The sequence below is a fragment of the Prionailurus viverrinus genome, chromosome A2 (genome assembly GCF_022837055.1).
Source record: "Prionailurus viverrinus isolate Anna chromosome A2, UM_Priviv_1.0, whole genome shotgun sequence".
NCBI lineage: Eukaryota > Metazoa > Chordata > Mammalia > Carnivora > Felidae > Prionailurus > Prionailurus viverrinus.
The window spans coordinates 132,888,356-132,904,183 of NC_062562.1; the positions used below are offsets into that span (position 1 = coordinate 132,888,356).

Here is a 15,828-nt window from a genome sequence, read left to right on the forward strand (position 1 = left end):
TTCTGAGTCCTGGAATTAGGTGCCCTGTTCCTGAACTATGGTGGAATGTATAGAATGAAAAGTGGTAAGAGAAAATCTCCATGGGTCTTTCATGTTTCTCTCTGTCTTGGGAGCAAAGCCTTTTGTTCTAAGACTGATTTTTTAAGGATGTTTGTATAGAAACAGGCTTGTAAGATAGAAATGTCATTTCTCTCCAGAGGAAGAGGCAGATTTGCTTACTGTCCAGTATAATAAAGATAATGTCTCCCTCCAAGGCATATTCAGGTGTGCCTACTGCCCATTATAAAAGATTTGGGTTCCCAGGTTCAGAGTTCATCTCCTAGAGCACAACCTACTGCATATGCAGTTATCATCTAACCCTCTTTATTTGCTCTGGGAGAGCTTGGTCTCAGTTCCTCAACACAATATATGTTGACTTCCATGCTGGTTGCTGTGCTATGAGTAATGAAGTTATTTGGGTTGGAAAAAGGAGTCTCACATCTATGACGAGCACCCATAAAATTGTGGCAGGCTAACACATTAGCTCCCAAGTAGAGTAAAGTCTCAGACCCATCACAGATCTCAACAGTTTGGTGGTGGGATACTGACAAAGATACACTTTCTGGAAGAGGAAAAGTTAGGGCCTTATGGGGAAATTAGTGGTATTTGAGAGAACCCCCTAGGAATTTTACCTATAGTAAACATAGCAACCAAATTGTATGGCCAGCCTGGCAGTAAATGGTCCTCTGTTTTCTTACCTCTTAATGAGCAAGTATTAGGGAGTTGTTTGTAGGCCAAATGCCAGGAAGTAGTCTCACAGACAGACACATGAATGGTGGCCTGATTGTTGCTAACTCTTCTCCTATGTTGAAGGGGGAGGATTCCTTGACAATACCGCAGTCAGTCTTAGGTCAACCCCATTGAAACAACTAGCAACTAATACTATGAGTCATCCTAAGTAAATAGAATTTCCAACCCATTTCAGATAATAACTAAAGAATGTCCACTCCACTTGGCTGAAAGAAGGATAATCCATGGATAGTATGGGCAGGATCTAGGCAAATTATAGAACATTGGCTGGTTTACTAAAGAGATGAAGGGATGAGAAGCCAGGCACTTCCTGCTTGTTAAGAAAAAATGGCAACAACTGGGCAGTTTCATGGCTCAGTCTCTCCATAGTTTAGCATGACTAACTTAGTTCCATTCAGAGATGACAGTAAAAGGTCACAAGGTTTTGTTTTGTTTTGTTTTGTTTTTTGTTTTATTTTGCAGTGGGTCATGGCTGCACTAAGGGAAATTAGGCCCTCCCATGGAGATTTCCTGGACACATAAATTCCCTTGAGAAGCCACAGGTGAGATATTGACTAGACTTTGGACTCTTACTTCCCTCATTGGGCTAACAATACCAAAGGAGTTTACTTGCTGGAGAATGAAAAATTGACCCAAAGAATTTTAGATAAATTTTTGTAGTCAGCCCTGACACCACAGAATACTCCCTAGCCTTTCTACTGAAACTGGGTATGAACCTAAGGTATACTATTTTGGCCATGGGATAGCAAATGATACAGATTAAGATAGATTGCATTTAAAAGGATGACTATTGCTCAGGGGTGCCTGAGTGGCTCAGTCGGTAAAACGTCCGACTTCACCTCAGGTCATGATCTTGCAGTTTGTGGGTTTGAGCCCCGCGTCAGGCTCTGTGCTGACAGCTCAGAGCCTGGGGTCTGCTTTGGATTCTGTGTCTCCCTCTCTCTGTGCCCCTCCCCTACTTGCACTGTGTCTCTCTTGCTCTCTCTCTCAAAATAAAATAAAATAAAAACATAAAAAAATTAAAAAAAAAAAAGATGACTATTGCTCAAATCAATCCCAAGTGAATCAAAGTGTACAAACCTGAAAGCAACAATCTCAAAGCAGTGTGCCTAGGGCTACCGAATCAGAGGGTCTCCAAAGCTAAAGTATGTGTGTAAGTGATGATAAACCTGGTTGATAAAGGCCTTTGGTGAACCACTAACATGGGAATTTTGTTTGGTTGAGCCATGAAAAACCACTGTGTCACTGGAGACCTACGGTAAGTGTTCCTTACTTAATAGCCCAAGAGTACTCTCACCTGCATTTCCTTTCCCTCCCTCCCTCACTAGCCTGATCTTAGCTGCTTTACAAAGAAAGATAATTAGGGAGAAAAGCTAAAGTTTCCTTGTTCCCAAGGGGGACTGAAGTCCATACCTATTCATCCTAGTAACATGCAGAACTTTGGAGAGGGTAAGGACCTAAATTTTTATAGCTCTGTTAGGTACAGGCAGAAAGTTACTGTCCTATATGATCCTAGGGTGAGGAAAGGGATGCCCAAATTCAACTGACAGGGTTTGGGAAAGGTTTGCAGTGGAGAAAGGAAGTTAAAATGAACTTGTGGATTGGACTCTTTGGGTTATTTCAGTGTACTATATTGTTGTGGCTTCCCTTGCTGAATGTATAATTGGTATTAATGTTTCACATGCTTGTACTATGAATGTTCATAAAGTCCTGGGGGGATTTTTCTGATCAGTAAGAGCACATCTGGAAAAATGCTAGTGGGAAACATAAAATTCTTCCTATCATCTCTTTCTGACATCTCTACAGCCTAAAATAAAGCTACTGACTATGTGCCATGAGTGGTGCCCTGAATTCACAGAGTTTCCCCTAAGTATCTGGGCCTAGTTCATTGATGATTCAGATAATCAGAAACCCAGCAGTGTCTGTTGATCAGCTCTGGCTCCTCAACCTTAGTGCCGGCCATACAGAGCCAAAAATGACTGGTTGTTCCTCTCTGTGGGCAGAGCTTAAGTCACTTTCATAGCTTTAGCCTTTACTACCCTGGATGAACCTACTTATAGATTGAATGAATCTTGGACTGTTGCCTAGATGTTTGTTCTGCTACTTGTAAAACTATAGTCTGGAAGATTGTAGGAATCTTTTTGACAGACTGGCTACAACTGGTCCTTGACCCCCTCTTAGAGTTATCCATGGCACCTTACCACTATTGACACTTTTCACATTATGAGGTTGCCTTTCCAGTCCAATCAGTCAACTCTGGCCACTAATAGGTGTCAGGCTTTCAGCTTTTCAGTTCATGTGCAGTTTGACAGTCATGCAGCTCTTATCACAAAATCCAGTGAATAAGGGGTGATAGCAAGGTTTTGGTTATCTTCCATGTACTTGACCATTCACAATCCTCTGATATTATTGATTTTTAGAATGGCCTCATAAAACATTGACTTCAAAGCTCTCTGACTTTAACTCCCCATCTCATCCTGGTCCACACAGTTTAAGGACAATTTGGTCACTGAATATGGCTATCTACATAAATGTTCATTGTACTTTGGCCACTTCCTGGATAATTGTCATAATGATCAGGACAAAAGGGGGGTTATATAGATCTATTTTGCAAGTTCATATTTCGGAGATATTCCTAGGCATAATGACTTTTTTTTGTCCCTAAAAGCCACCTCAGGATGGCCTGATTGGTAACCCTCTTGGTGGCAGCCCAGCCAAAAGGGGACCTAATGAATTCTAACTTAATTTTGGTCAGCCACTTGGCTTATCTTATTGAATAACCATGGGCTTAGAACATAAGGATGATAACTACTTGGTCAAGTGCAGTGCTTTAAGTTTCCTCCTACAATGGCCAATTTGTCAAAGTGGGGAGCATAAGGGTTTTGATAAGTTTTATCAAAATTCCCATGTCTCTCTTTCACCTGATCCTTCTGTATGAGTAGGAGATGGTTAGAAAAAAGGTGAGGATATAGCTATACACAGATTTTGTGGTAGTTGAGGGAAAACAGCATCCCTGTTCTCTGGGGAAAGAACAGTTCAGACACCAAAAGGTATGAGGGAAAAAGAGCATTAATAAATTCTTTCTTTCATAATCACCCCTGCCACTTTATTCATGGGGTAAAATATCTTGTGTGGCTCTCCTAAGTTGTTGCAAACACTTTGAAAAACTGACTGCTAGATCTGCCATTCCCTGTCAGATGGGCCTGACCAAGATATGATTGCTCTTTCCTGGAACCCAGCTTAAAAAACTATGGAAAAGAACAGATTATGGTCCCACCTCAGCTACCAAGCACACAAAACATCCATCAACACCTTGGGGTACTTGCCTTTCTCCATTGCTGTAACTGTCAGTCATTCCATGGGACAGATAAGTGACACCTGGTTGGTGCTGTGGACAAATAGGGTGGGTCAGAAGAACTGCCTGAGAACTAGATTAAAAAATTCAAACAGAACCAGGAATTGTAAGGGTTACCAGCCAGTGGGAGGCCATATTTGATTACTGTCAAACTGGGCTCACAATTGATGTAAGTACTACTGATGGAGACTGACAATTAGAGATAACATGTTTTTTCCACGGGCACCACACACACCTCTATGACTATACTCTCTGTGTTGAAACCAGACATTACCTTGCCTCCCTCCCCAAAATATGGTGACTTGTGCCTAAGGGGTGGTCATGAGACCTTCAAATGTTTAAAGAAACACCACCAATAGATTATTTTGCCCTTAGATGACTTAAAGATCTCTCAAAATTAGCCATCCTTGATTACCTGGGGAAACTTCTGGAGGGATTAATGCTACATTATTGTGTGTGCCCTGGAGACACCTTTAATAGTCATCATCTAATTAAAAAAGCAGCATGAAATTTGTCACTGGTATCAACTGAAATGATTAATCACACCACTGGTCAGGGCTGTTATAGAGGACAGATTTTGATCTAGATGTAGCCATATACCTGAATTAATGCTTTCAATCTAGTGAGAAAGTCAAAATAGAGGCTTGAGAAAGCCACCTGGCTTTCTAAGGTAGATCATGATGCTTTCATGGGATTTATTCAGCTGGTATGGTGTTGGATTTGGGGGGCTATGGTTAATGTCAATCCTGCAAGTTAGCCTCATCCTGCTGCTTAAAGTCCTATGGATATCGACCTGAATTAAATTCTATCTGAGACAAATTGAAAGAATTTGGCCCCAGCCTCTGTTGGTCAGATCAGAGTGGCTGATGCAGTCACATACCCATGGGAATATTTTCCAGAAGCTAAAATGGTTTAGAAACAAAGGATGAATTTTGTAGGGAGACAGTTATCCCTGGGTCTCTCACATTTTTGCTTGTCTTGAAAAATGAGTCATTGACTGCCTTTTGCTCCAAACTATCATTTCAAGAATGTTTGTCTAGAGATAATGTCTCCATCTGGAGCAAAGAGCAAGCTTGCTTACAGTCTTGGACAATAGTATCTTTCTCCAGAACAAAGAACAAGCATCCTTGCTCTCCAGTATAATGTCTCCCTCCAAAGCCAAAAGCAGGCACATTTCTCAGTCATGTTAAAAGATCCAGACTCAATAATCTCAGGGTTTCTTTGCTCCCATGCAACCCTTTGCATGTTCAGGTGTCATATGGTCCTCTTTGTAACTACCCTGTGGACTTGGAGATAATTACATGAAAATATGAAGAGCTTTATGCACAAGGATGGTCTTTGGAACATTGTTTGTAATAGTAAAGATTAGAAATTTTATCATATGTATATAATGCAAAATTGGTAGCTATTAATATGAGCTATTAAAATTTGCAGGCATTTTATTTGATATGTAACTATGCACAGAATAGTTAAGTGGTGCTATAAATGGTAAGAGATGAGGCTGAATAGGTAGGCAGAGGCCAGATTCAGAAGGAATTTAAAAAGGATATAGCAGGAAACTTCATTGAAGGGACTTAGATGATCATATTTTTGTAAAAACTCTGAAAGTATATACAGATGACATTGAAATCAGATCATTTAGGATGTCCTTACAATAATCTAGGCAAGAGATGGTAAGACACTGTAATACCACCTGGCAGTAATAATAGCAATGATGGGATGACTTCATGAGACACATCAAAGGGGAAATTCACAGGATTTGATGAATCATTGGATGACACTATGTGAGGCAGGGAAGAAAGGAGGCTGTGAATTAATGGAAGGTGTTAAAAATGATATCCAGGGCAATTGTGATTATCGTGAGAGATGGAATCTGGGAGAATGAGCTGGTCTAGTTTCAGTTACTGGGGAAAAACAGCCTTCCATAGGAACGTGTTGAATAAGCAGGTGGATATGTCCTCTAGTATTAAAGGTGAAGAGGGAGGGCTGTGGTGGAGGTGTAGGTTTGAGAGCTGTTGATAGAAAATATTTCAAATTATGATACAGAATGAGGTTCCCCAGCGAGATCATATGAAATATTACAAAAATCCCCAAAATGGAAATGTACAAAACAACACTTTTTTGTAGCCAATGAGAGAGATTTAGAGAACAAAAGGAGGGGTATTGAATCTAAAAAGTGAGTCTTAGAACGGATGATAGTCCTTAGAGAAATGAAGCCTCTCTTATTGGCACTCATCATCTTAAGTCATTGTTTCCATGGACATTTTGAAAAACTCAATGAGAGTACAAAGAGATTTATGGTGAAAAATTGTCAATGGGAAGTATAAATTATATATCTTTTTAATTCTCAAGATACAACACTTTTCTTTTGTAACAAAAATACCAAAACAAAACTCTACATTATCTTTTTGGCTAGAAGAAATGTGTAGGAGAGAGTTATTCTCGGGATAATTGACTGAGGGAAGATGTATTTATCTTCCTAGAAAACGATGGCATAGATTTTTAAGTGTCTTGAAATTTGTCTGGTGGGAGGGGAAATCCACTGACCATGCCCATCAAGCCACAGATGAATGCTTTTAATTCAGCCACTCTGGTTCTCTCGGCCAGGTGGGAAGAGTAGGCTAGGAACACAGATGTGTGTGTAACATATCCCTATGTCAGCAGGGTGGGAGGGGGTGTCTCAAGATATATTTTATTTCCTCTTTAAAAATAAGGTTTTTTTCTTCTTTAAAAAATAATGATTGCCAGTAATAAAGAATATTCAAAGAAGTGCCAACTATCATGATGGGTACCTTTGCCAATTCTTTGCCCTGCTAAAAACCTGAAAAAGAGTATTAAATTTGGTATAGGATTACAAAGACTGCTCCTTCAATTCAAGTGATTAGAAACATGGAAGGGAGTTCTTGAAAACACAACAAAGCATTAAAAAATTAATTACAAAATATCTGCCCTTTCATACTCTCTGCTTTTCCATCCTCAGCCCCCTTCCACGACCACCACTAGCATCTTGCAGAATTGAAAGTCAGAACAAAGGGGTGAGAAGAGACCAACAGAACACAAGACCTGACACGTCTGTGAAGAATGACAGGTAAAGGGGTTGCCTGTGTTATTTGGAGGAAGGTTCATTATAGGATGGTAATTAACATTATCCCTCACACCGGTAAGTTAGAAGAAGAGGGGCATACAATTCCTCTGAATTATTTCATAGTCTACTAAGACTTATCCCTTCTGTGCCCTCCTGACAATTTGTGCAATGTTCCCAGATTCTCTCCTCATCAATTTTCTTCTTGTTTTTTTAAAGAGAGAAGCCCAAGTCATTTTCCAGAGCTAGTTCTTTGTGCTTACTATTGCAGATTGCCTTAAAAGGTATGTGCCGGGAGACTGTACATATTAAGGACAAGGGAGGCTCACCGTATAATCTATGCATCACATGAAGGATTTATAAAATAAGAGGCTATTTATAGATGATGATCTAAACTCTCATCACGTTCTTTTCCCTCCCAGAGAATCCCACTTGGATTTCTCTCCTTTTTTCTTTCCTTGCTAATTGAATCTTCCTTTTTTTAATGTTTCCTTCTATTGTCTTTTCTTTGCTTCCTTTGAAGAGAAAGTTAGGTTTTTGTTCTTGTTTTATCCCTTTTTATCTTATTTTCTATTGAATAGATGGTCTGTTGTTTTGTATCTCACCACTAAGTTGGGAAATTCTCCACACCATTTATTTAATGAACTAATTACAATTCTTCTGACTTTAATTTGGTCAATTACAATTTATGTTTGGTTACCTCAAGTTCCTAGACTGACACAAATTGTGTCACTTCTAGCAGCTACAAATGCCATTGAAAATAAAAATTTGGTGTCGTTCCAATCAGTCAGCTCTCCCTTCTCCTTTTTAATTATTTATTTTATTTTTAAGGCTCAAACTTCTGTCATTATGAAGAGGGTTGTTCATTATTCCAAAAACTGCTAAGAACAGGATTGCTACCCAAGCAGAAGAGAATCTGTTTTAAGTGGTGAGACATTTGGGTTGATTGTGGAAGAAAAAGGTGCCTCATATTCTTCCTTCCCTAGTAGAAATGCTTCTTTTTAGAATTCTCAGACCTGGTCCTTATTCACATTATTCTCAAAATAGAATGTAGTGACATTTATAAAAGGATGAATAAATCCTACTTTGTTGCTTTACACCTAAATACTTCAAAATTTAAACACTTCATGAAAAAAAGATTAAAAGTGTATCTATTAACACTAATGTACTTACTTTAGTGGATTCCAGGCTGTAGGATGTTAAAACAATAAGATTAAGTGTTGAAAGAGTCATTCTAAATATTTATTTAGCCCCATCTACCTATATCACTGTAATTGATGTTTCTCTGAGATACAAAGAAAGCACATTTCAATTTGATTCAACAAATATTTATTAAATTACTATTATTGCCAAGACACTGTGCTAAGTACTGCATGGAATACAAACATAGGAAATGTAGTCTGGTAAAGGCTGGAGTTCAGTTCTGTTTATCTCAGACAAGATTTATTGAGCACCTAGGTACCATGCAAAGTATTGAAAAATACAATACGTTTTCTGTAGGCAAAGAAATGTATAGCCTGGCAAGTTGGGGTTGATGAATCCTTAAAATTCAATGTAAAATTGTGTGGGTCAGTGGTGTGTGTGTGTGTGTGTGTGCACATTCGTATTTTTTCTGAGAAGAAGGATACTATCTTCTGGATTCTCAAAAAGTTCAGTGACACCCCAAAATATTAAAAGTCATGTGTGCAGTACAGAGCAGATTCTCAGTGCTGTAAGAGAGATCCAAACAAAGGACTCTTTCGGACCCTGGTTCTTCAGTTGCCCACATGGTGCTTGGAACTGGGCTATGTGCTGAGATGACCACTAGCAGAGGATTTTACAGAGAAAAGGGAAAAGGTCCTCAGAACCAGAAGGGAATTTTAAACGTTACTGCTAAGTAGAGGGATATTAAATGTTACAGGAGAGAAGGGAATCGTCAGTAAATCCTGGAACAGAGGCAGCAGGCTTTTGGATCCCTGAAGAAATACAACTCTAAGGAGCCATGGAGGACATGTAGGGCTTAAGTAATTAGAAACAGAGGACAGTGCATGTCTGGTTTGGGGAGATGGCCTTAACAAAGCTGCAGTTCAAGGAGTAGGCAGGAAATGGACAGTGATTCTTTCCTTGATGTTTCTGGATGCACTCTGAACTGATGGAATCCTGGATCCAGACTCTTTGGAGTCCAGTTGTCCTTCAACTTGGCTTTAACAGTTGCCACACCTGTTATACCACTGCTGGCTGAGCCAAAAAGTAGAGATTTTTGTGTGCATAAATACACAGAAAAATTCTGTTTGTATACAGAAACATGCAGACATGTTAGTGTCATATATATATATATATATATATATATGCATATATATATATATACACGTGTATATGTATATATATGAGCGAATATATATATATGAGTGAATACATATATATTCATCTCTTACCCAGCTTTTCTGATCACCATTCATTAACATATTTTTGAAGAGCTTACCTTTTGCTAAGTCTTGTGTGAGAACTGAAAAAGAAAACTAGCTCCCGTGATCAAGGAGCAAATGTTCATCATGTGAAGAGAGAAAGGGGAAGTATTGCAGCAAGAAAAACACAAATAAAGGCAGAGAGGCAGGTCACCTTATGCCTCTTCCTGGAAATGGCAAGTATTTCATTTGAACTGTTGTTGAAAGCAGAACCCATCAAAGACTGAATTTGATGAAGTAAGACCTCATGGAATACAGTGTATATCATGTTCAGAAGCTCAGGTTTTAGATACCAGGGAACCTTTAAAAGAGTTTAAGCAGAGGAGCAATATAATTAGATTTAGATTTTAGACAATCTCTCTGGCAGCAGTGTGGACAGTAAGACTGAAGATCAGGACAAATTTGCACAGTATTACAACAGATTAAGCGATAGAAGATGTCACATAGATGAGAAAATGTTACAAAGTGAAATCAGTGAGAATTGGTCCTTTATAAGATGTGGGAAATGAAGGAAAGGGAGGAATCTAGGATAACTACTAGGTTTACGGTGTGGGTGACTGAATAGAGGATAGTTGTACTCAACAAAGCAGAGAACACAAAGGCAGGGAAGGTATTAGCCAAATTATGATCAAATTACTTGAGACAGGTTGAGTGTGAGGAATCTGAAGAGGTAACGCAGTGGTCGCTTTTATAAAATGAAGCTTGAAAAAGACCTCCAGATCAGGCCTTAGCAAACTGGGCCCAGCAAGCCCTATGTGGCCTATTACCTGTTTTTGTACATCCTATGAGCTAACACTAGTTTTGCCATATTTAAATGGTTGAAGAAAATCAAAACAAGAAAAATATGTTGTATTAACTTGCAGGGCTGCAATTAAAAAGTACCACAGTCTAGGTAGTTTAAATAACAGAAATTTATTTTCTCACCACTCTGGAGACTAGAAGTCTGAGGTGTCTGCAAGGTGATGGAGGGTTGGTTTGTTCTGAGGCCTCGCAGATGGCTGTCTTCTCCCTGAATCTTCACGGTCTTCCTTTTGTATCTCTCTATCCCAATTTCCTCTTTTTATAAGGGTACCGGTCGTAATGCATCAGGGCTCACCATAATGACCTCATTTTCATTGAATTGCCTCTTTAAAGACTCAATTTCCACATTCAGCCACATCCTGATGTACTAGGAGCTAGGACTTCAACATAAAAATTTGGGGGGAACACAATTCAGCCCCTAACGTATGTCATCACGTGTGAAATTTGCATGAAATTCAAATTCCCGGGTTTTATTGGAACACAGCCATGCTCATTTGTTCATGTCTTATTATGGCTGTGTCTGTGCTACAACAGCAGAGTTGGGTAGTTGTGACAGAGACTGTATGGACTGCCAGACTTAAATTGTCTACTATTTGGCCCTTTCAGAAAAAGTTTGCCATCCTCTACTCTACATAAAAGATGGGTTGGTAGCCACAGTTTAGGGCTTGTGATAGGAGTGATAAGATTACTAAGGGGGAGTGAGTTGTGTGAAAAGAAAGAGGGAAGAGCACCCCTTAGGACATAAACAGGTCAGAGAAGGAAGAGGAAAAGAAGCTTCCAAGGTAATTGGGGACAAGAATGAGCACAGCTGTCAGAGAGAAAGAGGAGCTGAATCGTGCATGTTGTGTTTCACAAAAGAGGAAGCAGCAAAGAAGACATCCATGTGGCTAACAGACACATGAAAAAAATGCTCAACATCACTCATCATCAGGGAAATACAAACCAAAACCATGATGGTACACCACCTCACACCTGTCAGAATGGCTAAATTAAAAACACAGGAAATAACAGGTGTTGGCGAGGATGCAGAGAAAAGGGAACCCTCTTGCACTGCTGGTGGGAATGCAAACTGGTACAGCTGCTCTGGAAAACAGTATGGAGCTTCCTGAAAAAGTTAAAAAGAGAACTACCCTATAATCCAGCAATTGTACTGCTAGGTATTTATCCAAAGGATACAAAAATGCTGATTCGAAGGGGTACATGCACCCTGCCATTTATAGCAGCATTAGCAACAATAGCAAAACTATGGAAAGGGCCCAAACGTTCACTGACTGATGAATTGATAAAAAAGATGTAGTATGTGTATATGTAGATAGATAGATAGATAGATAGATATACAATGGAATATTACTTAGCCATCAAAAAATGAAATCTTGCCATTTGCAATGACGTGGATAGAGCTAGAGTGTATTATGCTAAATGAAGTAAGTCAGTCTGAGAAAGACAAATACCATATGATTTCACTCATGTGGAATTTAACAAACAAAACAGATGAACATATGGGAAGAAGGGGAAAAAAAGAGGGAAAAAATAAGACACTCATAAAAATAGAGAACAAACTGAGGGGTTGTTGGAGGAAGTGGGGAGGAGAATGGGCCAGATGAGTGATGGGTACTAAGGAGGGCACTTGTTATGATGAGCACTGGTTGTTTATGTAAGTGGTGAATCACTGAATTCTACTCCTGAAACCAATATTGCACTGTAGGTTAACATAAATAAATAAATAAATAAATAAGGCAATGAACAGTGACAAAAACCCACAAGGGTTCTAATGTGATAGAAGCCAGCATTTCGCATAGGAGGAGCTGGTAAATTAAAGCAAACACTATAAAGATGTGAAAATAATAAACATCAAAAAATGGCTTTTAGGTTTATTAGTGATCTATTTGCTTTGAAAATGTAATATATATAAATAAATACTTTATTTTAATATTATTACCATTTTAATATTTTTATATTTTTGAATAAAGCATTAATATATATTAATGATATATAATGTAACTTATATATTTAATTTTATAAATTAAATTTTATAAATGTTTAAAAAATGTATCACTGAAGTTTTGCCTTTCATATGAATTGCAGAATGTTCCCAAGAAAATAATCAAGTGTCTAAACTGTAAGTATTTATATTTTGAAAACATTTCTTGTGAAATTGTCTCTAGAATAATACTTTAATCAGTGAGTAGTGTGAGGTAAAAAGAACAATTTCAAATACATTCTAAAACCATATTTGGTACACATTTTCTTTATTTTTTTATTATTATTATTTTTTTTTACTTATAAGCAACCAAAATTTATTTCTTGCAGTTCTGGAGGATGGAAGTCCAAGATCAGGATACCGGAGTGGTGGAGTTCCAGTGAGCGCCCTCTTCTGGGTTGCAGACAGCTAACTTCTTGTATCCTCAAGTGGTAGAAAGAGCTGGCTCTCTGGCCTCTTACAAAGGCACTAATTCCATTCATGATGGCCGCCACCTCATGACCGAATTACCTCCCAAAGGCTCCACTTCGAAACCCTATCACACTGGGGGTTAGATATCAACCTATGAATTTTGGAGTGAGCGGCCACAGATATTCAGTCCACAACAGTAATTCTTGGAAGTTTAAGCAAGATAGTTTTAGCTGATTTATAAAACTCTATCTCTCTTAAAAAGTCAGGAAGAAATTAAGACATATTTTTTGAAATTATTTCTTCTCTTTGCTCCTCATTAAGTTACTTTCTTCTCTTCTTCATCCACTCCTCTGCCCTTATTTTTGTCGATGTTGTAAAATTCAACTTTTACCACTAATTAAATCCATTAGGAGTTGAAAAGGCATCCCAGCTGTTGGATTCTTTTTTTTTTTTTTTTTGATGTTTATTTATTTTTGAGAGAGAGACAGAGCGCGAGTGGGGCAGGGACAGAGAGAGAGGGAAACACAGAATTCAAGGCAGGCTTCCAGCTCCAAACTGTTAGCTCGGAGCCTGACACAGGTCTCGAACTCACAAACCATGAGATCATGACCTGAGCTGAAGTTGGATGCTTAACTGGCTGAGCCACTCAGGTGCCCCTGGGTACATACTTTAAAGGGCAAGATGTATAGATATTTCTGACTTGTCACATTTACCAGAAAAATACCAGACTTCCATTTCACTTCATGCTGAGAAAATCATTGTAGTTTGTATTTTATTCCTTCAATGTTACTATCACATCCTTACTTAGTCCTTCTTAAAACAAACCAATCTCATATAAAGAGTGGATCTTACTATAAACTTCCATATTTTGTACTATTTCATATTTTATGCCTTGAATGAAGTTATTCAAAAAGAATGTCGCTGAGAATTTTATCACTAATAAAGAAGGGCATTTGAATAGAAAACAGCCATACCCATGAACTAGTGGTTTAAATATTATGATTAGATTAAAACGGATGCACCCTTTGTATGCATTAATTAATAAGACTAGTGCCAAGGACCTATTTATGCTTATAAGCATCACTTACTATCAACAAGAAATAAACTCAAACATAAATTCAGACCACAGGAGCATGAGCATTTCACAAAAGTACTGAAGAAAGAACTGTCACTAAAATTTAATACAGTAAAGACAAATACATCATGGACATAGAGAATGACTATTTTTTTTTTCAGTGTAATTTTATTACTAATATATTCCCTGCACCTCTTATATTTACTCTTGAAAATTATTTTCCTCTATTATTTTTTATTATTTGGTTATTATCTTTAAATCTGCTTCTTTTCCAAAAGATTTTCAAGCCTTTCTGTATTTCTTGGCATATTATTTATGTATTTCCTAACCAATGTTATTTATTTTCTAGTATTTTGCTTCTTAGGAAAAAAAATGTATTTTGAAAGCAAAGATAGAAAATATTCCAGAGAACTCATCCATCTGGAGTAAGTAAGTACTTTCATGCACATTCTAATATTTGTATTGGGCTGAATTTCTAATTACTTTATCATTTCAGGAGCAATGTAACAGAGTGGTCTGCACACACACAAAAAAGTATTTCCATTTGGAAGACCCAATGCTCTATTTAGAAATGGCTCCTGCCTATTAAAGTACTAGAAATAGATTTTTCATTAGATTATTTAAATAAATAAATCCAAATGCTAATGTGCTTAGTGTTTGTAGCTAACATAAAAGCATTATTATAATTGCTAAGATAAATACTTCTTCAGCCATATTCTTGTTGTACTTAATGACCGTCTCCTTCATAGGAAAATGCTTGATTTCAAAGCAAAAATTTTACATTTTTTAATCCTGTAATATCAAGATAAATTTCCTATTTAATGTCTTGACATTAGTTTTACCATGTGGATTAGTTTTAGTATCAATCCTTTAAAATGTGTTCTCAGTGAAAACTGTTTCCTAGAAAATGAGATTATCATCTCTTTGGTCCTAGACAATTGTGTTAAATGGATACACTGTTGATACAACTTTTAGTTGCGTTTTACTTTCAGGGGGAAAAATACTCCTAGCTGTAGAGGGACCAAAAAAAAATATGGTTAAAATAGTCTTAATACTGTCCTTCCACTCTAATTATTTTGGTGTTTTGATTTTTGAAATGCTATGCTTTGTTTTCTTAGAATGTGGGTACAGATATTGAATCCAGCATACACTAAAATCCCCAAAAGGAAAGCAAACATTTTATGAGAACATAGTGATTCTTCATCCAACCAAAATTTACAGACTGTGTGCTCAGCTTAGAAAGCATTAGTCAAGACTGAACTCAAACTTCCCTGTGGGAAGCGACAGCTAGTCACTATCAATTTATACTCCTAACTCATTAGGTAGAGGAGAGAATGTAAGCCTAACTTTTGCCCAAAGTGCAGCAGGGAGAACAGCTGTAGTCTTCAGCCTACTTTCCAGTTAATCAAGGGTTAAGTCCAGAAACACTGGAAAAAGACTAAGTAATCTGACTTTTTAACAAGTATCTTTACCATTTGCCAAAGTTTTTCAGAAATAAAACTTGTCAGTTTCTACATGTATTACTCATTTCTTTCTTTCCTTATTCCTTTTGTATAAATCATAGTCTAGAATTCAACAACGTCTTGTGAGTTATGTATTTTTGGTTGATTTGTTTGCTTATTCTCTAACTGTACCCCATCCGTCAACACTCCACACACACATGCTACACTAAGACTGCCAGGTAGCCAAGCAGAAGAAAAAAAGAAAGAAGAAAGAAAGAAAGAAAGAAAGAAAGAAAGAAAGAGAGAGAGAAAGAAAACAGTCTCAGAAACTTGTTTCCTAAGTTAAGCAATATTTTCAACTTTCCTAAAGATGTTTTCTTTCATCACTTTTTGATGAAAATACCATATGTCCCCATGGCTCACATAATAGAAAATGTAATCATATACA

At 37.7% G+C, this 15,828-nt stretch overlaps 1 long non-coding RNA gene across 1 annotated transcript; it reads left to right on the forward strand.

Moving 5' to 3' along the window:
* Positions 1 to 1,255: 1,255 nt before the first annotated feature.
* LOC125160472 (uncharacterized) lies at positions 1,256 to 13,004 on the forward strand. The gene is made up of 5 exons (XR_007150260.1): positions 1,256 to 1,331; positions 7,125 to 7,232; positions 7,446 to 7,510; positions 12,557 to 12,590; positions 12,782 to 13,004. It is a non-coding gene; the product is annotated as an uncharacterized LOC125160472 (long non-coding RNA).
* Positions 13,005 to 15,828: the final 2,824 nt, after the last annotated feature.